Raw genomic sequence first — 15,724 nt, 5'->3', positions numbered from 1 at the left:
TTGATATATATGGAAGCTAAGAAATCCCAATTTATAATCAATAGTTTGCTATAGGAAAGGGCAACGCCACAGTTTCTCACGTGTTTTATATATGAAGCTATTTGGACCTTAGCATTTGTTTCTCCATTTATACTGCTTGGTGAAGGTTGGTAACTATAAGGGTAGGCATGCCTGAAGTTGCTATATTACTGGCTACACAGATACTATATACGTGATGTGCTGTAACTCCTTTGTATTATATATGTATACAGTATATATTTACAGCATGTATCAGCTCAATTGTATCCGATTCTTGGATAGGCCTTTTCAATAGAATTTTCTTGGTGTTTTTAGGTAGATGCTTCCTTAATCCTTTCCAAATGCTCAAGTTTGAGATTGGCATGTAGAATATGATAAGATATGTAGTGTGGGCAGAAACCAGAGTATTGAAGGAAACCCATGTGAACACAGAAAGAACATGTAAACTCCATGTAGATAGTGTCCATTCCAGAGATTAAAAGAAAACCAATTGAGCAATCAGTATATTTTGGAGTTGTAGGAGGAAATCAAGTGACCTGGAAGAAACTCAAACGCAGGAGAACATACAAAATACACGTAGATGGTATCCCTGGTGGGAATTAGGCCCAAGTCATCTGCAATGCATGGTAAGCAAGTTTTCTGAAATTAAATATTATTTATAGCAATTTCTGCTTATAAGCCAGTTACAAAATGAGGAGTAAACAAAATGATATTGTAAAACGCTAACCACATAAAAAGATTGTTTGGCATGTGTTCCTGGCGTGTTCAGTGCTACCTGGTGCTTGGTGAATGTGATTTCTATTGATCTGATCACAGTGCAAAGGAGAACTTTGCAATGTAAAAACAATCACTTCTGCTGCAGCGTATTCCTGTAAGTAGGTGTAATAGACATGACCTCGGCTGTAATACAAGGGGGTCATTCCTACACTCACGGCTAATATTAGAGGACAGCATGATTTCTACTGCATGTTTTCTGTTGTTATTATTCATTTTATTTCAATATAATTACTGAAAATAATTGCATTGTATAGAGCAAAGGATTTAGGATATAAGAAATTAAGAAAACTGTTTCTCCTGCATGATGGATTAACAACTAAAACATATTCACAGATACTCTTTTGGCTAAGTCTGAAAAGAAAATCAGACATTGCCATACTTCCCACTTTTCAAGTCAAGTGAGTATATATATATCGACTTTTGATGGGCCTGAAAATTTTTTAGACCTGGAACTCTAATGACCTATTCAGGCCTATCAGGCCTGATGCCTTGTGTTAAAGCATATTATGTGTTTATGCCCTGTACACACGGTCGGACGTTGATCAGACATTCCGACAACAAAATCCATGGATTTTTTCTGACGGATGTTGGCTCAAACTTGTCTTGCATACACACTGTCGCACAAAGTTGTTGGAATTTCTGAACGCCAAGAACGCGGTGACGTACACCACGTACGACGAGACTATAAAAGGGCAGTTCAGTACCAAGCGCAGCACCCTTTGGGCTCCTTTTGCTAATCTCGTGTTAGTAAAAGTTTGGTGAGAGACGATTCGTGCTTTTTCAGACTCGTGGTTTTCAGATCGTCTTTCTGCTGTTTAGTTTGTGCTTGTGGGTTTGTATCTGGTCTTCAGTGCGTGCAGCGAGTTACCATTGACTTGTCATTGTGTTCTTGTCCATTCGTTACTGATTTTCAGGTTGCTCTTCACAGGTCTTGCTGTTCTTCAGTGCGTTCTGTTACTTCGTTCTGACCAGCCGACCGTTTTCTAGCCATTTGCGAGTACGTACTCATTGTAGCGTTCGTGCTGTGCGGGGGCTTGGTGTTGGGGTCCTTACTTTGACACAAGCCCAGTCCATGAACAGGGCGAGGAGGAGTTCATGGACCAAGAATTGGTTGCTCTAGCATGACCAATTCTGTTACATGCCTTTGCTCCGTGTGATCCGTGAGAATAATCCGGACAATTTCAGGAACTTTCTTCGGATGACGGACCCTGTATTTCACTGTTTGTTGGCTTTGCTGACCCCTTATATCAGCAGGCAGGATACCTGAATGAGGCAAGCCATCACTGCGGAGCAGAGGCTCGTCGCCACCCTGCAGCACTTGGCGACGGGGAGAAGCCTGCAGGGCCTTAAGTTCTCGACAGGCATCTCCCCCAGGCTCTGGGAATCATTATCCCGGAGACCTGTTCTGCCATCATCCAGGTCCTGCAGAAGGAGTATATTAAGGTAAGATTTTTATCCTTTAACATCACATTTTATTGTATTTAATGTTTGATAATGTATTGTATTTCTTTCCTCATTCCCTAATTACCATGATTGTAATATGCTGTGAATGTCCCCTTTGTCCTCATGCATGCTGGAAATTAAAAAAAAAAAAATTTGTCCTTCATACATATTTACCTTCACTTATCTCCCCAGCATGCTCTCCTGGGCCTATATCCACCTTGTCTACTCAGTTAACAATGTATTTTGTCAGCTCCATAGTAGTGCTTTACCCTAAACACCCTCTAAAATGTGTTTAAATGTGATTTGTGCTTGAAATTCAGGCAGAGTGCCAGATTTTTTTTGGGGGGTCCCAAAATCATTTGCAACCCTCCCTTCCCCCAACTGCTAACTCAGCTGATACCAATCCTCTATCTATCCTCAATCCTCTATCCGCTGACTTTGCCAAACCCATACACACTATACACCCACCTCTTTTGTTTTCATATTTATGAATGAATTCCCCAAAGCATGTAGTGCAAGGGCCTGCCTGAATACTTTCAAATGGTAATGTTAAAAGTTTTTGTATCCTATTATTATCTTGATAGGTAATATCAGAATGTAAAAATGTGCTAAAATGTGTACAGTGTGTTACACTTCTTACCTTTCCAGTGGGCTGCCAATAGTGTAAGTAAGGAGGGGCTGGCCAAAGTAATACACATCATCTCTCAATGAAGTGGAGAGGGTTACCTGGCCAAAACATCCCCCTAAAATTTTTAAAATGGCCCATGAGAGGGGGGAGGAATCTGATATGTGGACCTTATACCTTTGTCTTTAAATACTCCCTAAAATAAATGTTATACTGATGTTGGCCAAGAATGTTTGTGTCTAATATGCTTTCCATGTTTATGTGCAAAATGATTAATTTATTTTTCTTGTTTGACTCCACAGTTTCCTTCCAACCCACAGGAATGGCAGACTGTGGCATCCCACTTTGCCCAGCGGTGGGACTTTCCTAACTGCGGAGGGGCACTTGATGGGAAACACGTCCACATCGTCCCACCACCCAACTCGGGTCATACTATTACAACTACAAGGGGTTCAATAGTATTGTGATGTTGGCGGTGGTGTCAGCTACTTACAAGTTCCTGTATGTGGACATGGGGAAGAATGGCCGGATGTCAGATGGTGGAGTCATCGCCCACACGAAGTTCTACAGGCATCTCCAGAATGGCAGCTTGGGTTTGCCACCTCCAGAGTGCCCGCAAGGTCCGTCTAAGATACGTGGAATACTTTGCGGGTAGGGGGGCCATCAATATGCCAGACAATGTCTGAGACATTTTTTAAATAAAAATATATTTTAAACTGAACAAACATTTGCTTAGATTTACTGCTTGGCTTTCTTTTAGCTGACCATGACTGAAATTTGGGGAGTCCTGAAAATGGCATGATTGTGTAAAATTATAAAGCACTGTTGGGTGTTATTTACTAAAGGAAAATACAATTTGCACTACAAGTGCACTTGAGACTGCACTGAAACTGCACTTGTAGTGCAAAGTGGATTTACCTTTAGTAAATAACCCCCATTGTCATTGAAAACACCAACTTTACAACAAAAAAATGCTTTTGAGCATTGAAAGAAGAAGCCACACATTGTTGATTATCAATCTTTTTAATCAAAGCACAATCACATGTGCATTTATAAAAGGTTTTTAAAACAAACCAACATGTTTGTTGTATCAAGAAATGCAAAAGAGTTCCCCTAAGTGGACTTTTAAGGCACTCAATGTATTAAAGCAATATACAAAAATATATATAAAAAAGTTACATAAATTTTATTGAAAAAACTTTAAAAATAATTGCAACAAGGCAATAATTGATTCATACAAAACATGTCTAATGTTATAAAGTAACATATAACAGATTCTCCTTACACCCAACGCGTTTTGATATATGTATCTAATCCTTCTTCAGGGGTGTGGAGATTTAGGAGAATTTTATCTAAAATGAAGTTAAATGTACAAAAATCAGTTTAAATCAGACCCAAGGCATAAGGTTCAGAAACAATCGTTATATTCAGACATTATAATTCACACTTACATATGGTTGATTGATGGAGTGGTTTGACAATGATTAATTGATTTCCATAGGAGGTTGCAATTGGAATGGCATCTGGTTTTTGGACTGGTAATGGAACAGTCATAGGATCAAAAGATATATGTGCAGATGATTTGTGCGGAAGAAAGTTTTAACAGGGGATGGGGGAGGGGAAGATCCCTCATGTACTCCACCGAAGCGGTCTGGCCAAAGGAATATACTGGGGCAAAGGAGGAATCCCTGGGAGTAAAAAGGAATGTAGAGATAACAGTAAATAAGTGGTACAGTTAAAGATAAGGGATATAATTCAAATTAATATATTTATTTGTACCTAAATAATATAATCCGTGTAATGAAGGAAAAATAAGGGGCAGCAAATATGGTCGGCAAAGAAAGAAAGGAGGGATACTGGTGAGTAGTATATAATATATGGATTGTATTTATGTTAATTTAGTAAGGAGGTTAAAGAATCTGTCTATATCTCTATATGAAATAAAGTAAACATGTATATATATATAATATATTTCATATTTTATATGAAGAAGGTATGTTTCCATATATAAGCCCACATAGCAATATTGGTGTAATTCATATAGAAAAATAGTATAAATATAGAATCACAATGATGTCAAAATAAATAAGGTGGAAAGACAGCTGTATCTATGAACAGAAAATTCAATGTCTGTCATTGGAGTGGAATTTAAACTGTTTGAGAGGTGTATACTGAACAGGAGATCTAATGAAGGGATTGAAGATTAAAATAGAAATAATTAAAGAAACAAAAGAAAAATGTTTCTTGGTATAGATATAGGCATGTATGGGAAACTTTAGGTAATATTTAATGGTGTAAGAAAAAAAGTACCTGTATCAATGGAGAGCTCAAAAAGACCAACCGCACAGCCCAAATCCAGTGAGATAATGCCTGATTTGGGAGCAGTATGGTTTGGATATTTAAGAAGTGTTTAATCCCAGTCAGCTGGAGCAATGATAGCTCACAGTTGATGTCTGGGATGCTTGTCAGGGAGACCTGTATAGCAGCCCCCTGGACTGAGTGTGCGCGGCGACGCCCCCACCGTGCATGTGAGAACGCTAGTTCTCACCACGTCACAATGTCATCCACATAGGGAAAAAAAGGGAATCTCCACATGGTGCATGAACCGATAAAAGCAGGTTTATTTGAAATCATCAGCGGTACAGCAGACGTTTCACAAGCATCAGATAAAAAAGTTAAACAGGGTTGCTGACTGCTGTTACTCTGTTACCACGCTAATTTCCAATCCTATTCTTATTCAACTTGTGATCACTTGTTCAACTTTTTTATCTGATGCTTGTGAAACGTCTGCTGTATCGCTGATGATTTTAAATAAACCTGCTTTTATCGGTTCATGCACCATGTGGAGATTCCCTTTTTTTCCCTATGTGGATGACATTGTGACGTGGTGAGAACTACATCCTTTCGGCCACCAGCGTATTGGGAGAGGTGAATCCATCCATCCATCCGATGACCTACAGTCTACCTTGTCTCTGAAGTCGCTGTGTATGCAATTTCCGGTACTGTCCATTGGCACGCCTCACCGAGTTTCCAGTGAACACCCATAGGATCATCTGGATCCTCAAGCCCTTATGACACCCCGCCGTACGGTGAGAGTGTCCATCCCTTCTGGTAAGCGCATCCACCTTACTATTTCTATATGAAATCTGTATGCAGGAAGATTGCCCACCAGATGTAACAATCACTACGGGATCTCATCAGTGCCACAGTTTTCACAGCGTTATCGCTAGAGTTTTTTATGTATGGACTTTATTCCTTTATATACCACTATACACTGCTGTGATGTAGGGTGATATATATATTATTCTAATTAGATGATTCATGTGTGTAGACACTGCACTTATAATTTGTTGTTTATTTTCACTTATATTTTTTGAATCACCATCACATTTTTTCGGATGAACATCCTTATTACCTATGAAAGGAGGAAAAAAGTGAAAAGGGGTTTCGACCTAAGAAAGCAAACTAATGTGGGGAGTGAGTGTGAATGAAAAAGGTAAAGTGTAACATTGGAGAGAAAAGTGTGAAATGAGAAGTAAGTAGGGAAAAAGGCAAGAAAGGAAAAAAGGGGAAAGAAAGACAGAAGGAAACAGGGAAGATGAAGAGGGGAATAAGAAAGAGAGGGGAGGGGAAAGGGGGAATGAAAGGAGAAGAGGAGGAAAAACTAGAAAAAAGGAAGAGAAAGAAAAGAGGAATGGGGGAAGAAAGGAAGAAAGCAATGAAGCAGAGAGAGGAGAGAGTGCAGATGGAAGCTGAAGAAGAGGGAAATGAAAGCGGTCAAGAAATGGCCAACATCTTCCCTGTTTCCTTCTGTCTTTCTTTACCCTTTTTTTCTTTCTTCCCTTTTTCCCTACTTACTTCTCATTTCACACTTTTCTCTCCAATGTTACACTTTACCTTTTTCATTCACACTCACTCCCCACATTAGTTTGCTCTCTTAGGTCGAAACCCCTTTTCACTTTTTTCCTCCTTTTAATCAGGTCACATTTATCACCCCTTCATCTTGTTCCCCCACACTGATCCAGTCTGGGAGGCTCTCTGTGTTGGTGATGCCACCGGGACTTGCCCTCTCAGCTTCGGACCCTGGCATACTGGCTGGTTGGGCATGCGGGGCTGCGCTGCCTCTGCGCAGACATACTGTAAGTCCATTTTTTTAGTGAAAGAATGAGAAAGTCATGTTCTATCATTACCCACCTGTTTTTCATATCATTCAATACTGCTATCTCCCCTATTCATAGTTGGTCACTACGGTTATGCTCCTGATGAGTGGCTATAAGGTCCCGAAACGGCGTAGAGCTTACAACTACTGTTATGTGTACACAATGATCAGTTATATGCGTATGAACGTTCCAAAAAAATGTTTGTATGCTTATGTTTGTAATAGAAATGCATTTTCTTGTTGACTACAGATAATCATTATAGAGCTATGTGCCAATATATGTGGAGCTATGTGCCTAAATATGTAATTATATGAATTTTTTGTATCATATTATTAATAAATCACATTTTTATTCAAGTCATACTTCTGCTACCTTGTGCCTCATTTAAAGTCCCGCACCTGTTCTCTCTCAATCTGATTACTGAATCGGGATGGAGGAGGGGTATTGAACGGCCCCGCTATCCTCATGCAAAGTCCCAAATTGCATTCTTTTACCTTTTTTGATTAATAAATAAATGATGTTTACTAGATGTTATTATTGATCATTAATTGCTGATTTAATAAAGTGTTTTACAAATCAATAGACAGTAGTGGGCAAAAATAATTGGGACAAGAATGAAAAATGCTGGGGTCAGAATGATAATCTTTTATATTTCTTAACATTCAATTTGCAACAGTCATGAGATGAAAATTGTGTGTGATTGATGAAGAAAAAACTAAAATATGTCCCTTTTTCATACACAGGAAGACCTCAGCCAGGAGGAGGCTGTGGAATGTGGCACACAGGAGGAGGCTGTGGAATGTGGCAGCCAGGAGGAGGCGGGGGTTAGTGGCAGCCAGGAGGAGGCGGGGGTAAGTGGCAGCCAGGAGGTGGCCGGGCCCAGTAGGAGCCTCACAGAATCCCAGGTCCCTCCCTTCTGCCTTCCAATCAAAAGACCTAGGAAGGGGAGTAACGTGGAGGATTCAGCACTCAGGCTGATTCAGGAGGCTTCTGCATCCCTCGGAGCCACCCCGACTCGTGAAGAGGCCTTTTCCTGCATGGCTGCCACCAAACTGCAGAACATGCAGGTGGGCCAATGCCGCATGTGTGAGGACATCCTTTATAAAACATTAACTAAGGGGTTAAAGGACGAAATCACACCCATTACCGACCAGCGTGAGTTACATCATCCTCCTCCTCCTCCTGCCACAACTCCACCACCACAGACACAGCGTGGAAGGAAGAGTGGAAGGAAGACAAGAAAGTGATGGCCTGGGTTCAGTCTGGTCTGACAAAAGATGCAGGCTCTTGTATGACAACAGCCTGGGGACATATATGACATCTGCTGCTGTTCATGATCTTTTGGACTTCAGGACCAGATTGTACTCCCTTATATATGGACTCCTCAGGCCACCAATTTTGCATTAAAATAATTGATGTGTGTCCTGGGGGCCAAAGGCTTTGCCAATTTCTGCTGTTTCTCCAGCGTTGCCTCCCTCTTTTTTTGGTTAGGACCCCTTAATAAATTTTTGGTTTGTTTAATTATACTCGCCTATGTGTGTTTTCTTTCAAAAAGGACAGTTTGTTTGTGAGGCGACAGGTACATTTCCAAAATACAATGTGAAATTAACAAGAGACACCAACACCAAGCAACCTCCTTGAGTTTAAATAATACAAGATAATAATCGTGTTGTGGTAACTTGATACACAAAACACACCCATAAATAAAAAAAAATAAAACACAAGATCAGGATTTTAAAAAATCCAAAATAAAAAAATTTAATCTAAATACATTAAAAAAAAATTTTTTTTCGGTAGATGTGACAAATAAAAATATTATATTGATGAAATCACAAAGTAATCAAATAAATAATCATCAAATAATAAAGAAAGAAGTTTGTGAGAACTCTGTGTGAATATGAGCAGCAAAACAACTTCATTCTTATAGCATTATAAAGAAGAAGAGAGTGCGCTGCATTAAACAATTTAAAACATTGCAGCGTGACGAAAGTGCTATATCCATTCCGAACGCTAATTTTACCAGACCGAGCAGTTCCATCTCAGAATTTATTCTTAGCATGCGTGGCACTTTGTGCGTCGGAATTGGCCACACACAGTTGGAATTGACGCAATCGGATTTTGTTGTCGGAAAATTTTATAGCCTGCTCTCAGACTTTGTGTGTCGGAAAATCCAATGGAAAAAGTCCGATGGAGCCCACACACAGTCGGAATTTCCGACAACAAGCTCCGATCGCACATTTTCCGTTGGAAAATCCGACCGTGTGTACAGGGCATTAGGGTAGCCCATTCCCAGATAGCAAGGATAACTTGCCACAAATTTGTGACAGTGTTGAATCGTATGTCTGTTAACTTGCTGCACATTTTCACTGGCAAGGTGTATACTCGCAGAGCACTTGAAGCACAAGTTCTAGTTGACACTTTTCCGACCTGCAGCAAATTTGCGTGGCAAGTCTTTAGCAAGAGCAAAGTTGCAATGGTGAGTCTACAGCAAGAGCTCTGCATGTCTACAGCATGAAAATTCAGTCACAGTGACCCCTGTGGTGGGATGACTGGCTGACTGGCTTGCTATCTTGGTTAATTTGAGTTGGCTGCCAGTGCACCATAATGGATCCAAAATCTCTCTCTCTCTCTCTCTCTCTCGATATAGCCCGATATATCTATATAGATATATCTATATCTATCTATATATATCTATATAGATAGATATAGATATATCTATATCTATCTATATATATCTATCTATCTATATCTATATCTATCTCTCTCTCTCTCTATAGATATAGATATAGATATAGATCTCTATCTATCTATCTATTTATCTATCTATCTATCTATCTATCTATCTATCTATCTATCTATCTATCTATCTATCTATCTATCTATCTATCTATCTATCTATCTATCTATATCTATATATATATATCTATATATTCTATGAAACATATATGCATCATATGCTGGTTCCTTGTCAGTACAAGAACAATAAGAATTGTTAAAGATAGCATTAATATCATGATTGTTCACTCTCATTACTAGAAAAATAAGAATTGTTATAAATAGCATTACATACAGAATATTACCACAATGTAATAAATGTTTCAGTCATTTTAAACGATTCAAGTTCCATAATGTACTGTACAATCAGTTCATTCTGCAGGAGAGGTACAACAATGGATAGCTGCACATCAATCAATATTCTCTATCTTATAAGACAGCTCATTATGTGAAAGTAGTTAGCAGTGTATAACAAGCAGCAATCATTATTCAGAACTATTAAAATGAACAGTAATGTATTGCAACTGTAGCAATAAAAAAATCTTACCAAAACCTCTTTTGTCCAAGAATATACCTCCAAAAAGATATAGTAAATTAACGATTAGTTACACAAAACTTGTGAATCAATGGTGCCAAGCCAGCAGTAGGAATGATGTTCAAAATGAGAAACAACATAGTCAGATTTGGCCCATTCATCTGCATGAACTGCTATTGCATGTGGAAGTAAAAAAAAATCAATGGTAGTAATACGTCTGCTATTAACTGCAACTTCCCACTGGGATGCATGCATCCTAGCAACCAAATATGCTGTGTGGACTGTCTGCCTGCACCCTGGCCTCATTGGTTACTAGCATGCAGGTGGCGACACAATCATTGTTTTTTATGATGCACCAGAAAAAAAAAACACTTGTCACTCCCCCTAAAATGTCTGTTCCAGTCCATTTCCAGACCTGGAAAACTTAAATGGGGTGGACCCCATGCAAAAAAAAGTAGGGTCCCCCAAAACCCAAAACAGAATCTTATCTGTGCATGCAATGTGGCTGTCCAGAAAATAGAAGACATCAAGTATTCCCTCTCCCCAAACCATACTAGGCCACATGTCCTCAACATGGGGAGGGTATCTTGACAGAGGGTCACCCTTGGCAAAGCACATTGTCATTATCTTGATGAGGACAAGAGAATCCTATTCACATTTTTGAGCCGTTGGATGTGGGGGTGCCCCTGGAAGACGTCAGTAGGGAGGAGCGGCGTGCTGACATCACCACATACCACACTGATCCCGGAAGCGATGGCCAGCTTACTGGAGCCGGCCGGCCTGTGTTTTTAACAACGCTTTTGATCTACATTACAATTTGCCCATCCACTTCATAGAAAATTCCGGTGGGGAGAACCATTAGGAGCCATCCTAATTCAAAGACCCGAGGCTGGGGGAGAAAGCCATATGCCTGCATGATCTCCTTTTAAAAGAGATCTTATGACCTGGTAAGGGGCAGTATTTTTATCGGTGGAGGAACCCTTCTGTCACCACATTCTTCTGGGTGTTATGGTTGCGTGATTCACACCGCATTGATGCTTGTCAAACCAACACTTGAAGGACTGTTCTGCCAGTGAACCTTCTTCCTGTATTCCTTTGGAGTGGACTGAACTTATTCATTCATCCATGCTTTTCATTTTGAATTTTTTTTTATATATATTTGTCACTAGTGGTCATGTTATAGTGGGTGTATAATATCTTATTTAGATGTGACTGTTATTATTTTATTTACATCTATTATTCAATTTTTACAGCGCAGCTATGTTTTTTGTTGTTTGAATTATTTAGTGTGTGTGTCTCACATTTTAGTTGCGGCTTTGTGTATTTGATTTTGTACACACTGTATACTCCCGTATACATTTTTTTGGGGGATAGCACAGTAATTTTACCTGTTTTAGGATGTGGGGGTCTGTTTGATGGGAAATTTATTGGAATCTGGAAGTCTCCCTTAAAACTAGGGGGCACCCAGATTTCCGTTCACAAGATACTTATTCACAAAAATGAGTAAACATTAAACACCACACATTCGGTTAAGTCCTTTATTTAGAAATAAATGCCCCATTCAGCAATGTATCTCTATGTCAATCACAATGAACAACGTCTGCTGATCCACTGGAAAAAAACATGCCACCTAAGATGATCCACTCCCGAGTGACTCCTCCCCACAAATTATATTTCCCAGGCCTTGTAGCTAAAAACAAAGGAGCAGGGGATCCAGGGTGATATTATACTAATTACCACGTATTGCTACGCTATCAGATAAAACCACTTAAAATATTGTGTACTGTATATATATATATATATATATATATATATATATATATATATATATATACACAAAAGTATTGGGATGCCTTTACACGCACCTGAACGTTAATGGCATCATAGTCTTAGTCCGTAGGTTTCAATATTGATTTGGCACACCCATTGCAGCTATAACAGCTTCCACTCTTCTGGGAAGGCTGTCGACAAGGTTTAGGAGTGTGTCTATGGGTATGTTTGATCATTCTTCCAGAAGCGCATTTGTGAGGTCCGGCACTGCTGTTGGAGAGAAGGCCAGATTCGCAGTCTGCTCTCTAATTCATCCCAAAGCTGTTCTGTCGGGTTGAGGTCAGCAAGGTCCATAAAGAAATGTATGAGCAAGTTTGGGGTGAAGGAACTTGACTGGCCTGCGCAGAGTCCTCACCTCAACATGATAGAACACCTTTGGGATGAATTAGAGTGCGGACTTCAAGCCAGGCCTTTTCTCCAATATCAGAGCCTGACCTCACGAATGCGCTTTTGGAAGAATGGTCAAACATTCCCATAGACACACTCCTAAACCTTGTGGCCAGCCTTCCCAGAAGAGTTGAAGCTGTTATAGCTGCAAAGGGTGGGCCAACTCAATATTGAACCCTACGGACTAATGCCCCGTACACACGATCGGACATTCCGACAACAAAATCCATGGATTTTTTCCAACGGATGTTGGCTCAAACTTGTCTTGCACACACACGGTCACACAAATCTTGTCGGAAATTCTGAACGTCCAGAGCGCAGTGACGTACAACACGAATGATGGCACTGGAAAAGAGAAGTTCAATAGCCAGTGCACCACCCTTTGGGCTCCTTCTGCTAATCTCGTGTTAGTAGAAGCTTGGTGAGAGATGATTTGCGCGTTTCAGCCTCCTGCTTTTCAGATGGTTACTGCTCTTCAGTTTGTGCTTGTGGGTTTGTATCTGGTTTTCAGTGCGTGTAGTCAGTTCGCATTTGTTTTTCAATGCATATTTTATAGTACATATTTGATTTTGCAGTGCATTCTTGCCCGCTCGTTTCTGATTTTCAGCTCGCTCTTCTCAGGCCTTTCTGTTTTTCCGTGTGTTCTGTTAGTTCGCTCTGACTAGCCTACCGTTTTGAAGCCATGTTGCAGTTACTTACTCATCGTAGAGTTTGTGCTGTGCAGGGGCTTGGTGTTGGGGTTCCTCTTACTTTGACCCAAGCCCAGTCCATGAACAGGGTGGGGAAGAGTTCATGGACTAAGAATTGGTTGCTCCAGTGTGACCAATTCTCGCACATGCCTTTGTTGTGGTAGATCCAGGAGAATAATCCTGATGATTTCAGGAATTATCTCTGGATGATGGACCCCATTGTTCACCATCTGTTGGCTTTGCTGTCCCCTTATATTACCAAGCAGGACACCTGTATGTGGCAAGCCATCACTCCCGAACAGAGGCTAGTCGCCACGTTGCAGTACTTGGCGACAGGGAGAAGTCTGCAGGACATCAAGTTCTCGACAGGCATCTCCCCCCCAGGCTCTGGGGATCATTATTCCAGAGACCTGTTCTGCCATCATTCAGGTCCTGCAGAAGGACTATATTAAGGTAAGATTTCTCCTTTAACATCACATAATATGTATTTAATTTTTGCTAATGTATTGTATTTCTTTCATCATTCCCTAATTACCATGATTGTAATATGCTGTGAATGGTCCTGTCACGTACCTTACAGTGGAGCCCGAAATGATGAGGGTGGCCTTTTGCACGGTTCTGGTCCAAGCACCCCTGGTGGTGGGTACAGGGAGTGCGAGGGCAACAAAAGGGTGCAGGTGCCGCAGGCAGGAGGCTGGAACTTGGAGATACAGGAACCTCTGCTGAGGAGATGTGGAAACTGATTACCAGACTTGTTCAGTGGGAGCCAGATCAGGATCAACTGCAGAATCAGGAACAGGCAGGAGTCAGCAACAGGCTGGCAGCGGGGTACCGAATCAGAAGGCTAAACCGTAGTCAGAAACAGGCAGAGGTTGGCAACAGACGGGCAGCGGGGTACAGAATCAGAAGGCAGAGCTGTAATCATAAGCCCAAGCCAAGGTCAGTTTTGCAGGTAGAGGCAGGTTCAGCAGGCAGGGGAGATCCAAGAGAATGGTTCAGAAGATAGCCGGGTTTTCAGGAACAAGGTCAATCAGGCAGAGTAGCAACAGGAACAAGAAAGACAGGGCGCACCAGCCATGTGCATTATCCTTAGGTAAAATTTATTCTAATAATGATGATCAAAAGGAACTACTTACAAACAGTAGTAGAAGATCCCAAAAGTATAAAACAATCTTCAAATCACAGCATGTGATGAAGGAGCAACAGAGCCCACCAGAGGTGCCGGAAGAGCTCACAAAAGTCACTGCTGGCTGATGCGTTTCGAGGGTAACAACAGGTACACAGGAATAAGCTGAAGACAATCCAGCACTGATGCTAGGCAGACTCCCTGTTTATATAGGGTGCTGTGTGCCAGGATTCACGCCAGCGTACGTGCATGCATGCGCATTAGCACCTTAGCACACTAGCGTGTTAGCACATTAGCGCTTTGGCACTCGCGGGTGCGCGTTAGCGCACGCATTCACATGAAGGTGCCATTGTGCATGCCCACCCTGGATCTCATTTGTCTCTGGCTGCGGTTCCGTGCATGCACATTGGCATTAGCTGAACGAGGATTGGCAGCTGCTGCACGGAGACGGGTGCTTGCTGTGTGAGTTCTCTGACAGTACCCTTTGTCCTCATGCATGCTGGAATTTTTTAAAGTTCCTTTTTTGTCCTTCATGCATATTTGCCTTCACTAACCTCCCCAGCATGCTATCCTAGGCCATACACACCTAGCCTAGTCACTTAACAATGTATTTTGTCAGCTGCATTGTAGTGCTTTACCCTAAACACATCCTAAAATGTGTACAAATGTTATTTGTGTCCTTAAATTCATGCAGAGTGCTTGTGGCTTTTTTGGGGGGTCCCAAACTCATCTGGACCCTCCCTCCCCCCAACCGCTAAGTCAACCGATAAGTCAACCGATACCAATGCTCTATCTGCTGACTTTGTCCAACCCATACACACTATACCTACCTCTTTTGTGGTCATATTTATGGATGAATTCACCAAAGCATGTAGTTCAAGGGCCTGCCTGAATACTTTCAAATGGTACTGTTGAAAGTTTTGTTCTCTTATTATCTTGATAGGTAATTGCAGAATGAAAAAATGTGCTTCAATTTGTACAGTGTGTATTCATATTTTTTTATTATGACACTTCTTACCTGTCCAGTGGGCTGCCAGTAGTGTAAGTAAGGAGGGGCTGGCCAAAGTTAAACACATTATTTATGCATTCAGCATTCATGGAGAGGGTTACCTGTCCAAAAAAAATCTCCCTCCCCTATAATTTTTACAGTGGGCCATCAAACAGGGTGAGGAATCTGATAAGTGTACTTTATATATTTGTCTTTAAATACTCCTTCAAATAAATGTTATACTGATGTTGGCGAAAAATGTTTGTGTTTAATCTGCTTGCAATGTTTATGTGCAAAATTACGATTTTTTTTTTCTTGATTGACTCCATAGTTTCCTTCAACGCCACAGGAATGGCAGACTGTGGCATCCC

This window comes from Aquarana catesbeiana, linkage group LG01, assembly GCF_042186555.1.
Source record: "Aquarana catesbeiana isolate 2022-GZ linkage group LG01, ASM4218655v1, whole genome shotgun sequence".
Classification (NCBI taxonomy): Eukaryota; Metazoa; Chordata; class Amphibia; order Anura; family Ranidae; genus Aquarana; species Aquarana catesbeiana.
The sequence above is the reverse complement of the archived record's forward strand: the minus strand, read 5'-3'. Positions refer to the sequence as shown.